Here is a 13370-nt window from a genome sequence, read left to right on the forward strand (position 1 = left end):
TACGACTGAAGCGACTTAGCAGCAGCAGCAGCAGCAGAGTTTAAGAAACAGCAGATGACTTTAGTACACACGTTAATGCAGCATTTCACTACTGAAACAGGGTCTTATCACTATGAAATGAGATATGTCATTTCAAGAAGTCAGATGAGGGCTAAAAGACTTTACACAATTATTCCATCAAGCTAGAATACAGCCTCAAACTCACAGGACTTATAGTCAGGGTGGAACTTGCAAAGCCGTAACATCTCAGTTTATGGACAGGGTCCCCCACTAAGACAGAGTGAGCGGAAGCAACAACGTCACAAACAGCAGGTAGCGGAGAAGAAAGCTTCCAAGCTTTCAGTACCTGGTGCTTTTTACCCAATCATGATGCCTTGGAAGAATCACACAGAAACCCTTCTAAAACTTCCCTGAAGCACATAACTTCAGAATTTCCCCCATGTCATTCACTATATATAGTGGATAATACTATATCCCTAGTATTTATAATACAGCCCTGTACCTAATAAGCACTCAATATATATTACTGAATGAATAAACTCCTTATGTCATGCCATATTATAGAATTTCACTCAGTTACACATTTCCTTATGTGGTTGTCAACATTCCATGTCTTCAGTGAGACTGAGTAATCTGTGAGCAGACATCACACGAAGTGGTAAAAAGATATCACAAATAAAACAGAGCCTCGGGTGGAGTCTATGCTTCACCACGGACTAGCTGTGTGCTTTTCACATAAAGTTATTTATCTCTTTGGAGCTTGCTTTATCTAGAATGAGAACCACTGCTTTATCTATAGAATAGAACATCACCACCAACTGTCCTACCTACCTTATAGGGTTTATACTGCACACAAAGCACTGTGATGTAACCCTGAAGCGCCTCCAATGCCAAGGATCTGACTGTCATCACGGTTCTTTAGACCTCACTGGGACTTCACTCCATTAATCCTGGCACCTTGCACTCTCACCTTCTATCTCCATCCTCACTTCCTTCTACCTGCCTTGTTCCTGTGATCCATCATTATAATCATTCTCTTGCTTCTCTTCCTCTCTTTATCTGGGAAACCATAACCCCTGACTAAGTCTAATGCTTAACCTACTCTGCCTGTTCCCATTCAGCAGAGCTGGAGAAAATCACACAGCCACGTTGGCTGCTCTCACTTTAAGCTCAAGTGAGCCCTCACGCTGCGGCAGTCTGACTACATTGATCTGTCCGTGATTTTCCGTTGCTCTTTGGCAGTCTTCTGAACCTTGCCCTCTTCAAACCTGTAGCACCTCCACTCTTTGGTATGAGAATATAGAAGCAAGCAGAAGAGAATCTACACATGTTCCATTACCGTATTTACCAATCTGCCTGCATTATAGCAAAGTAGTTTATTACTGTGCAGCAGGGATGGTCCACCCAGTCTAAGGCCCACTTTCTTCCACTAGAGCATCACCCCCTCTCACTACATGGGGACACCACTGTATCTTGGCACTCACTGCATCTTCCTTCCCTCCTAGGATCATTCCCACCAGGACACCAACTTGTCCCATCTTAGGAAAAAAAAAAAAAAAGTTTGACTTGATCTCACATTCACTTCCAACTATGGCCCAGTTTTCTGCTCCTCTTTACAAAAAAACCTCAGAGATTTCTACAGTGTTAATCGTTGTCTCCTCTCCTCCCATTCTTTTCTTGGAAGCAATACAAGCAGACTGCCCCCAACCCCCACCTCCTTCAATAGAGGTCTTAAAGACTTCAACACTCAAAGCAACGTTTGGATTTTACTTGATCTCTCAGCAACATGTGAGAACAGTTTACTATTCCATTCTCTTTGAAGCACTTTCCTCTTTTGGCTTCAGTGCTCACTCTCAATCTTCCTATCTCCCAGCTTCTCTTTTCCAGTTTCCAGTTCTGGTTCCTCCTCATCTCCCTGACTTCTAAAGGCTGGAATGCCCCCATGCTCAGTTCTTAGACTCTTCTCTTTCTATATCCACTTCTTAGGTTATTCAATTTAATTTCACAGCTTTAAAAGTCATCAAACTGCTGTAATTCGCAAATTTATAGCTCCAGCCCAAACCCATCTATAGAACTCTAGAGTCTCATACCTGCTCCTCACTAACAGGCATCTCAAATCTTTTTTTATTATTTTTTTTAATTTAAATTTATTTTAATTAGAGGCTAATTACTTTACAATATTGTATTGGTTTTGCCATACATCAACATGAATCTGCACGGGTGTACACGTGTTTCCAATCCTGAATCCCCCTCCCACCTCCCTCCCTGTACCATCCCTCTGGGTCATCCCAGTGCAGCAGCCCCAAGCTTCCTGTATCCTGCATTGAACCTGGACTGGCAATTTGTTTCTTATATGATATTATACATGTTTCAGTGCCATTCTCCCAAATCATCCCCCGCCTCCCTCTCCCATAGAGTCCAAAAGACTGTTCTATATATCTATGTCTCTTTTGCTGTCTCGCATACAGGGTTATGGTTACCATCTTTCTAAATTCCACACATATGCATTAGTATACTGTATTGGTGTTTTTCTTTCTGGCTTACTTCACTCTGTATAATAGGCTCCAGTTTCATTCACCTCATTAGAACTGATTCAAATGTATTCTTTTTAATGGCAGAGTAATACCCCATTGTGTATTGTACTACAGCTTTCTTATCCATTCATCTGCTGATGGACATCTAGGTTGCTTCCATGTCCTGGCTATTATAAACAGTGCTGTGATGAACATTGGGGTACACATGTCTCTTTCAACTCTGGTTTCCTCAGTGTGTATGCCCAGCAGTGGGATTGTTGGGTCATATGGCAGTTCTATTTCCAGTTTTTTAAGCAATCTCCACACTATTTTCCATAGTGGCTGTACTAGTTTGCATTCCCACCAACAGTGTAAGAGGGTTCCCTTTTCTCCACACCCTCTCCAGCATTTATTGCTTGTAGACTTTCGGATAGCAGCCATTCTGACTGGTGTGAAATGGTACCTCATTGTGGTTTTGATTTGCATGTCTCTGATAATGAGTGATGTTGAACATCTTTTCATGTGTTTGTTAGCCATCTGTTCAAATCTTTCTTTAAAAATACACTTTATTTATCTGGCTGCATCGGGTCTTAGCTGGGGTATGAGGAAGCTTTGTTATGTTACATGGCATCTTTCATCAAGACACATGGACTCTCTAGTTGTGTGCGAGGGCTCAGTGGCAACACCGCTCAGGCTTGGCTGCTCCATGGCATATGGGATCGTAGCTACCAACCAGGGCTCGAACCCGTGCCCCCTGCTTTGGAAGGCAGATTCTTAACCACTGTGCCATCAGGGAAGCCCTGGCATCACAAACTTCCTTTAAACTGAGCTCTTCCTATCCTCCAAGTCTGTTCTTCCTTCAACGTTTCCCATCTCAGTTACGAGCAGCTCCAACCTTCCAGCTGCTCAGGCCAAAAATCTTGATGTCACTCATCAACTCCTAAACCCAACAGCAAATCCTGTTGGTCCAAACAGTTTCAAAATACATTTACAACCCGGTCACTTCTCCACACCTCCACTGTTACCCACTTGGTCGAGTCCACCGTTCGGCCGCCTTCGTGCTTCTATGCTTTCATCCGGCAATCTGTTCCCGACATAGTAGCTGGCGTCAATCAGAGCACAGCACTTCTCTACACTAAGTGTCCTCTGGCTTTCCACTTCACTCAGAGCAAAAGCCGAAGTCCCCACAGTGGCCAGTGAGCCCCGGGCGACACCCCCTCACCCACAACCCTCACCTCAGCCCTGCCCCTCTCTGCCGTGCCCATTCTGCTTGAGCCACGCTGGCCGCACACTCCTGCCTCAGGGTCTCTGCTCTGGCTGCTCCCTCTGCCTGGAATACTCCTTCCCCAGATATTCGCATTGCTTATGTACTCCATCACGTCACTATTTAAATGTCACATTACTGGACAGACGGTTTTTCTCGCCGCCCAATCGTCACACTCTCCCCGCCTTACTCTGCTATGCTGATCTCACCAGCATCCACACCACCTAAAACACCGTAGGGCTGCTGATTCTACCCAGCTCCTAGAACGGAAACTTCACGAGGGTGGTATTGGCTCTTTTTATCCCACGCTACATTCTCCGTGTTTACAGTTGAGCCTGGCACATAGGTGGTTATCAGTAAATAGGTACTGGATTAATTACTGAATCATTCTCTCCCATCCAAGTATTAAGCAGGCCCAACCCTGCTTCGCTTTTGCGATCAGACGAGATCAGGCACGTTCAGGGTGGTATGGCCGTAGACTGAATCTTCTTCTTACATGAACTCCTGACAGAATCTAGAAGGTCAGGGGATATAACTGGTGCCCAATAAGCCTTCCGTGGAAGTGAAGATAAAGGAATAGGATAGAGCCGAGGAAAATAAATGTAAGTACCTTCAACTACAGTTGCCTAAAATCTTGCTCAGGCCACTGTGTACAAAACTCTGTGTGCGCTTGTGTGTGTGCAAGCCTCAGGTGCATGTATATAATGCAAGTGTGTGGATAGCATGGTGAAGTTTTTAGAGGTACTAAAGTGTGTGCTTCAGTTGATGTGTCCTCCTTTAGGGCCTGGCTCTGTAGAAAGAACTTCTCCAAATCACTGGGGTGCAGGTGCGAACGTAAACACACACAGACACCGTCATAAGCAAGAAAAAGGTGTCTGTACAGATAACATCGGAGCCTGTCAGGTTCTGCTTGCAAGAAGTAGTGGAGGCTGATCAACGGCTGCGTACGAAATGCTGATAAATTTATGACAGAGCAGGCAAAGCCATCTAGTCTGGTCCCAGATTCACATCCCTCTTCTGCCACAACACCCTCTGCTCCAACTTTCGTGTTGTTTTGTTTTTTTTTTTTTTTGGAAACCACATAATTCAGAAGCAAATATAAGCAACTCCAAAGAGTCTAGCTCAAAAGACAACTTCTCCAATGCCTCAGCTGCAATGGACTTCTACTTCCCCTGAACCTTCATAACACTTTTTATGAACTTCTCATGGCATGTCACTTTTTTTTTTTTTTTTACAACATATTACAGATATTTTAGTATTTGTTATTTCTTCCCAAGTAGACAATGAATAAAATCTCCTCCTACTCCTCTCTGAATCTCCGTGGTAGGTGTTTGCTAAACATCACTAACTTGAACTGCTCTTATCTCCTTGCCTCAGGTATGTTTATGTTTCCTTCCTGCCATTCATCTATCCATCCATCCACGCAACAAATATTTATTTAGTGCTTCATATGCTTCAGGGCCTTCCCAGGTGGTGCAGTGGTAAAGAATCTGCCTGTCAATGCAGGAGACACAAGAATGTGGGTTTGGTCCCTGGGTCAGAATGATCCCCTGAAGTAGGAAATGGCAACCCATTCTAGTATTCTTGCCCGAAAAATTCCATGAACAGAGGAGACTTTACAAACTTCTCAAAGGAGGACAAAGGCATACAGATTGCTGCATTTAGAGGGTATTGTGGCAGAAAGTGAAGAGGAACTAAAAAAGCCTCTTGATGAATGTCAAAGAGGAGAGTGAAAAAGTTGGCTTAAAGCTCAACATTCAGAAAACTAAGATCATGGCATCCGGTCCCATCACTTCATGGGAAATAGATGGGGAAACAATGGAAACAGTGTCAGACTTTATTTTGGGGGGCTCCAAAATCACTGCAGATGGTGACTGCAGCCATGAAATTAAAAGACGCTTCCTCCTTGGAAGCAAAGTTATGACCAACCTAGATAGCATATTGAAAAGCAGAGACATTGCTTTGCCAACAAAGCTCTGTCTAGTCAAGGCTATGGTTTTTCCAGTGGTCATGTATGGATGTGAGAGTTGGACTGTGAAGACAGCTGAGCACCGAAGAACTGATGCTTTTGAACTGTGGTGTTGGAGAAGACTCTTGAGAGTCCTTTGGACTGCAAGGAGATCCAACCAGTCCATCCTAAAGGAGATCGGTCCTGGGTGTTCATTGTAAGGACTGATGCTGAGGCTGAAACTCCAGTACTTTGGCCACCTCATGAGAAGAGCTGACTCATTGGAAAAGACCCTGATGCTGGGAGGGATTGGCGCAGGAGGAGAAAGGGACGACAGAGGATGAGATGGCTGGATGGCATCACCGACTAGATGCACATGAGTCTGGGTAGGTTCCAGGAGTTGGTGATGGACAGGGAGGCCTGGTGTGCTGCGATTCATGGGGTCGCAAAGACTTGGACACGACTGAGCGACTGAATTGAACTGAACTGAACTGAACCGAATGCCAAATGAAATAAAGCAGACAGGGAAGGACAAAACACCACATGGTATCACTTGCATGTGGAATCTAGAAAATAAAACAAACTAGTGAATATAACAAAAAGGAGACAGACTCACAGACACAGAGAACAAACTGGTGGTCACCAGTGGGAGAGGGAAGAGGGTAAGATCGCAGTAGGGGATTAAGAGGTACAAACTATTACGTATAAAATAAACAAGCTACAAGGATATGTTGCACAACACAATGGAGTGTAGCCAATATTTTTAGCTGTAAGTGGAACATAACCTTTAAAAATCGTGAACCATTATGCTGTACACCTGTAAATTATATAATATTGTACATTAACTAGATTTCAATTTTTAAAAAGGCATACAGATTGAAAAGGAAGAAAAAAAATTGTTCCTATTTGGATGGCATGATTGTCCACATAAAAAAATCCCAAAGAATTCAGGAAAAAAAAACTAGGACAAGTAAGCAAGTCTGGCAAGGTCACAAAATACAGGCGAACCTCACTGTGTTGAACACTGCTTTATTATGGTTTGTGGGTGTTGCATGTTATATGAATCGAAGGTCTGTGGCAACCCTGTGTCAAACAAACCTGTTGGTACCACTTTTCAAACAGCATCTCCTCAATTTGTGCGTCTGGCTCACATTTTGGTAATTCTTGCAATATTTCAAACTTTTTCCTCATTACATTTGTCATAGTGATCTGTGATCAGTGATCTGACGAAGCTCAGGTGACAGCATTTTTTAGCCATATTTTTAAAAATAACTTTTATATGCACCAGGAAACCAAAAACTTCAGATGACTGCAATATTTGCTTTATTGTGGTGGTCTGGAATCTAATTTGTAATATCTTCAAGGTATGCATGACAAGATGAACATACAAAAATTGATTTGCAAAAAAAAAAAAAAATTGATTTGCTCCTATAGTCTATCAAATAAACACACGGGCGTAGAAAATGAAAATACAATGCCATTCATTTATATAATCATTTAAAAAACACGAAAGAGGCATGAATCTAACAAAACATGTTCAATACATGTATGCTGAAAACTATACAATGTTGATAAAAGAAAGTTTAAAAAACCTACATGGAGAGGCACACCACGTTCATGGGTTGAAAGACACGACACAGTACGGCTCCCCAAACTGATGTCCAGATTTAACACAACTTTAATCAAAATCCCAGCATGAGTTTTTATGGATGTAGGCAGAAGTATTCTAAAATGTACAGGGAAAGGCAGAGAAAGTACAATAGTTCAAGCAACTTTGAAATAGTAGATAAAAGGGGAGAAACAAGTCCACTAGATTTCAATAATTACAGCATAGCTACAGAAATCAAGACCACGTCATACTGGCACGTGTGCACACGCACACACACACACACACACACACACACAACAACGGAATAGAACAGGAAACCCAGAGAGAGTGAAAGCTGCTCAGTTGTGTCCGACTCTTTGCGACCCCATGGACTATACGGTTCATGGAATTCTCCAGGCCAGAATACTGGAGTGGGTGGCCTTTTCCTTCGCCAGGGGATCTTCCCAACCCAGGGATCGAACCCAGGTCTCCCTCATTGCAGGCGGAGTCTTTACCAGCTGAGCCCCCAGGGAAGCCCACACAAATATGTTCAACTGATTTCTGACAAAGGTGAAAAAGCAATTCAGTGGAGGATAGCCTTTTCAATAAATGATGCTGAAGCAACGGGGAAAAAAAGTGAATCTCAATCTAAGTCTCACACCTTATACAAACATGAACTCAAAATGAATCATGAACTCAAATATAAAGTTATAAAACATTTAGAAAAAAAATTGGAGGTAATCATTGGATCTAGTGCTAAGCAAAGAGTTCTTAGACCAGACACCAAAAGCACAGTCCATAAAAGGAGAAGTTTATAAATTAAGATTTCACTGAAATTCAAAACTTTTGCTCTGCAAAAGAAGAGGCTAAAAAAATAAGCTATAGAGTGGGAGAAAATATTTGCCAACCACATATTTGACAAAGGCGAGTATGGAGAATACATAAAGAATTCTCAACACCCAACAGTTTAAAAAGGGAAATAGTCCAAGTAGGACATAGGCTGGAGAAGGCAATGGCATCCCACTCCAGTACTCTTGCCTGGAAAATCCCATGGATGGAGGAGCCTGGAAGGCTGCGGTCCATGGGGTCACTGGGCGTCGGACACGACTGAGCGACTTCCCTTTCACTTTTCACTTTCATGCATTGGAGAAGGAAATGGCAACCCACTCCAGTGTTCTTGCCTGGAGAATCCCAGGGACGGGGGAGCCTGGTAGGCTGCCATCTATGGGGCTGCACAGAGTCGGACACGACTGAAGCGACTTAGCAGCAGCAGCAGCAGCAGGACATAGGCAGAACATGAAACATGAAGAGACATTTCACTGAAGAGCATATACAGATGGCAATTAGGCACATGGAAAGTTCAGCATCATTAGCAATTCAGGAAACACAAAACCACAAAAAGATATTATCACAAATGTAACAATGGTTAAAATTTTAAAAACTTGTAACAACACAAAATGCTGGCAATAAGGCAGAGAAAATGTGTCACTCAAACATTGCTGGTAGAATCTAAAAGGATATAGCCACTCTGGAAAACAAGTTTGGCATTTAAAAAAAAAACACAACATTTTTTTTTAAATTGGAGTATAGTTGCTTTGCAATGTTGTGCTAGTTTCAGGTATACAGCAAAGTGAACCAATCATATATATATAGATATACCCACTTTTTTTTTTTAAATGTTCTTTTCCCACATAGGTCATTACAGAGTATTGAGTAGTAGTTCCCTGTGCTATAGAGCAGGTGCTTATTAGTTATCTGTTTTATATATAGTGGTGTGTATATGTTAATCCAATCTCTCTGTTTATCGTCTTCTCCATTCCCTGGTAACCATAAGTTTGCTTTCTACATCAGTGCCTCAACTTCTATTCTGTAAATAAGTTCATTTCCACCCTTTTTTAGATTCCACATATAAGCGATATCATGAGATATTTGTCTTTCTGTGTCTTACTTTGCTCAGTGTGACAATCTCTAGGTCCATTCATGTTGCTGCAAATGGCATTACTTTTTTATGGCTTAGTAATATTCCATTGTCTATATTAACAGGTGTCACATCTTTATTCATTCATCAGCTGATGGCCATGAAGGTTGTTTCCATGTCCTGGCCATTATAAACAGCGCTAAAATGAACACTGACGTGCATGTATCTTTCTGAAACATGGTTTTCTCTGGCTATATGCCCAGTAGTCAGACTGCTGGGTCATACGGCAGTTTTATTTTTAGTTTTTTAAGGAACTGTAATACTGTTTTCCATAGTGGTTGTATCAACTTACACTCCCACCAATAGTGTAGGAGGGTTCCCTTTTCTCCACACCTTCTCCAGCATTTACTATTTGTATATATATATTTTTTGATGATGGCCATTCTTATTGGTGTGAGGTGATACCTCATTGTATTAATAGCTTTGATTTGCATTTTTCTAATAATTAGTGATGTTGAACATCTTTTCATGTGCTTTTTGGTCATCTGTATGTCTTCTGTGGAGAGATGTTGGCAATTTCTTAAAAAAAAAAAAACATGCAACTGCTATATGACCCAGCAATTGTATTCCTGGGCATTTATCCCAGAGAAATGAAGATTCATATTTATATAAAAACTTTCACATGAATGCTCATGTAAGTTTTATTATAATAACTCAAAACTGGAACAATCTAGACTTCTTTCAGTGGGTAAGTGGTAAGTGGTAAATAAACTGTCATACTTCCTTGCCATAGAATACTACTCAGCAGTAAAAAAGGACAAAGCATTGACACATGCAAAATCCTGAATGAACTTCCACAGAATTATGCTGAATTTTGTTAGAACCAATCCCAGAAGGTTACATAATGTGTCATTCCACTTATAGAGCATTCTTGAAATGAGAGAATTTAGGAATGGACAGCAGATTAGTGGGGCTTCCCTGGTAGCTCAGTTGGTAAAGAATCCGCCTACAATGTAGGAGACCCTGGTTTGATTTCTGAGTTGGGAAGATCCTCTGGAGAAGGGATAGGTTACCCACTCCAGTATTCTTGGGCTTCCCTGGCGGCTCAGATGGTAAAGAATCTGCCTGCAATGCAGAAGACCTGGGTTCGATCCCTGGATTGGGAAGATCCCCTGGAGGAGGGCATGGCAACCCACTCTAGTATTCTTGCCTGGAGTCCCCATGGACACAGGGGCCTGGCAGGCTACAGTCCATGGGGTCGCAAAGAGTTGGACATGACTGAGCGACTAAGCACAGCACAGCAGAATAGTGACTGTCAGTGGTTAAGGAGAGGGTTGGAATGGGATAGAAGTGGGTGAGGCTACCATCACGTATAAATAGCTGGTGGGAACCGCTGTACAGCACAGGGAGCTCAGCTCAGCGCTCTGTGATGACTTAGGTGGGTGGGGTGGGGGTGGGTAAGAGCAAGGTTCCAGAGGGAGGGGATCTATGTATACATATAGCTGATTCGCTTTGTTGTACAGCAGAAACTAGCAAAATATTGTAAAGCAATTATACTCCAATATTTTTTTTAAGGAAAAAAGAATTGGCTGTGGTATCCTTGGTGGTTCAGAGGTAAAGAATCTGCCTGCAATGCAGGAAGCGCAGAAGCCGTGGGTTTAATCCCTGGGTTGGGAAGATCCCCTGGAGGAGGAAATGGCAACCCACTCCAGTATTCTTGCCTGGAGAATCCCATGGACAGAGGAGCCTGGTGGGCTATAGTCTACAGGGCTGCAAAGAGTTGGACACGACTGAAGCAAGTTAACATGTGGCTATAAGAGGGCAGTATGAAAGATTCTTCTGGTGATGGAAATGTTCTGGATCTTGACTGTAACAATACCAACATCTTTGTTGTCATACTGTAGCACAGTTTTGGAAAATGTTACCAGTGGGTAGAAAGTGGTACAGGTTACTTGGGCTATTATTTTTACAACTATGCGTGAATCTAAAATTACCTCATAATTGAGACTTTAATTTAAAAAACATCCACAAGAGAATTTGAATGTTCATAGAAGAGAAGTAAAGATCGTGGAGAGAAAGGTTGTTCATACTTGGTGGATGATTATAACCAGACCTAGTTGTCCTCAACCTTTCCCACTCAAGGACAGAGAGGGCTCTTCAGGAATCACATGAAAATATGACTTATAGCATTCAGGGTCCTGAGCAGGAGGACACAAAATGGAGTGAACTAACAGTTATCAGCATTTCTAAACTTACTGAACTATCTGCCAGATCTAGAAAATCCTTGCTGCAATGGCATACATGATTCTCTGCCTTGGGGAAACATATTAAATAAGGTACCAGCCAGCTTCTCCCATTTTTCTGTGTAGTAGCCAGGTTCCAAGACAGCCCCGAATGAATCTCATTTCCAAGTGCAGCCTTATGTAGTCCTCTTTCCTACTGAATGCGGATGAATAATAGGATACTGCTTAAATGAAAGTGTGTGACTTCCAAGGGTAAGGCATGAAAGACACTGTAGCTTCTGTCTTGCTCTCCTTTGGATCAGCTGCCATGTTGTAAGGACACTCAAGCAGTACAAAGGAGGAATGCACATGGTGAGGAACTAAGGCCTCCTGCCAGCTATGAAACAGAGCTGTTCTTAGAATCATATCTGTCAGTCCTAGTTAAGATCACGGCAACTACAGGTACTTTTTGCCTGCAATTTCATGAGAGACCCTGAGCCAAGTCCACCAAACTGAACTGCTCCTAAATTGCCAATTCACAGAATTCACATTAAATAATAAATATTTATTTCTCCTTTAAGCCAGTAAGCTTTAAGGTAATTTGTTATCCTGCAATAAATCACACATTTTACTTTGGGCTTCCCAGGTGGCTCAGTGGCAAAGAATCTGCCTACCAATGCAGGAGTAGCAGGAGATGCGGGATTGATCCCTATGTTGGGAAGATCCCCTGGAGGAGGAAATGGCAACCCATTCCAGTATTCTTGCCTGGAAAATTCCATGGACAGAGGAGCCTGGCAGGCACAGGTCATGGAGTCGCAAAGAGTTGGACATGTGTGAGCATGTGTCATGAGCACAAGCACATTTTAATTTTCATTGCTAGGGCCATTTGGGAGAAGGCAATGGCACTCCACTCCAGTACTCTTGCCTGGAGAATCCCATGGACGGAGGAGCCTGGTAGGCTGCAGTCCATGGGGTTGTGAAGAGTCGGACACGACTGAGAGACTTCCTTTCACTTTTCACTTTCATGCATTGGAGAAGGAAATGGCAACCCACTCCAGTGTTCTTGCCTGGAGAATCCCAGGGACGGGGGAGCCTGGTGGGCTCCCGTCTATGGGGTCGCATAGAGTCGGACACGACTGAAGCGACTTAGTAGTAGTAGGGCCATTTGGGTATAACCTGAAACTCCAGTACTTTGGCCACCTCATGCGAAGAGTTGACTCACTGGAAAAGACTCTGATGCTGGGAGGGATTGGGGGCAGGAGGAGAAGGGGATGACAGAGGATGAGATGGCTGGATGGCATCACTGACTCGATGGATGTGAGTCTGAGTGAACTCCGGGAGTTGGTGATGGACAGGGAGGCCTGGCGTGCTGCAATTCATGGGGTCACAAAGAGTTGGACACGACTGAGCGATTGAACTGAACTGAACTGAAAGGTATCCACTAGGAGGAAAGCCCTGTCTATTTAGAAGACTAAAAGCAGAGCCTAAAAGATGGATTAATAGGCTAAAGGAACAGAAGAATCTAGAAGGAGACCCATACATACATCACCTCTAGATTTAAGAAAAAGATGATACTGCAGTGCTGTGGAAAAAAACAAAACAAATCCAAACCTGTTTTTTCAATAAGTGGAACTAGGTCAATTTGATAACGGTGGGAAAAGATTCTTTATCCTTACGTCATGCCATACATGAAAATTAATCTCAGATCATTGAAAACCCAAATGTGAAAGATGAAATAATAAAGTATTTAGAAGAAAACAAAGGAAAATATGTTCATGACTTTGGGGTAGGTAATGATTTCTTGAATACTCAAAATGTACTAAGACAAGAGAAAAAGCGAGCAATTATACAACATTAATTTCTGATCATCAAAAGGTACTGCCAAGAGAGTGGGAGGATATATTTGTAATACATATG

The 13370-nt window shown here is 42.6% G+C and overlaps 1 protein-coding gene across 5 annotated transcripts in view; it reads right to left on the reverse strand.

The window, feature by feature from the left end:
- GAB2 (GRB2 associated binding protein 2) overlaps positions 1 to 13370 on the reverse strand; it is a 181463-nt gene that overhangs the window by 55679 nt on the left and 112414 nt on the right. The gene's annotated exons all lie outside the window — the stretch shown is intronic.

The sequence above is a fragment of the Bubalus kerabau genome, chromosome 5, assembly GCF_029407905.1.
Source record: "Bubalus kerabau isolate K-KA32 ecotype Philippines breed swamp buffalo chromosome 5, PCC_UOA_SB_1v2, whole genome shotgun sequence".
NCBI lineage: Eukaryota > Metazoa > Chordata > Mammalia > Artiodactyla > Bovidae > Bubalus > Bubalus kerabau.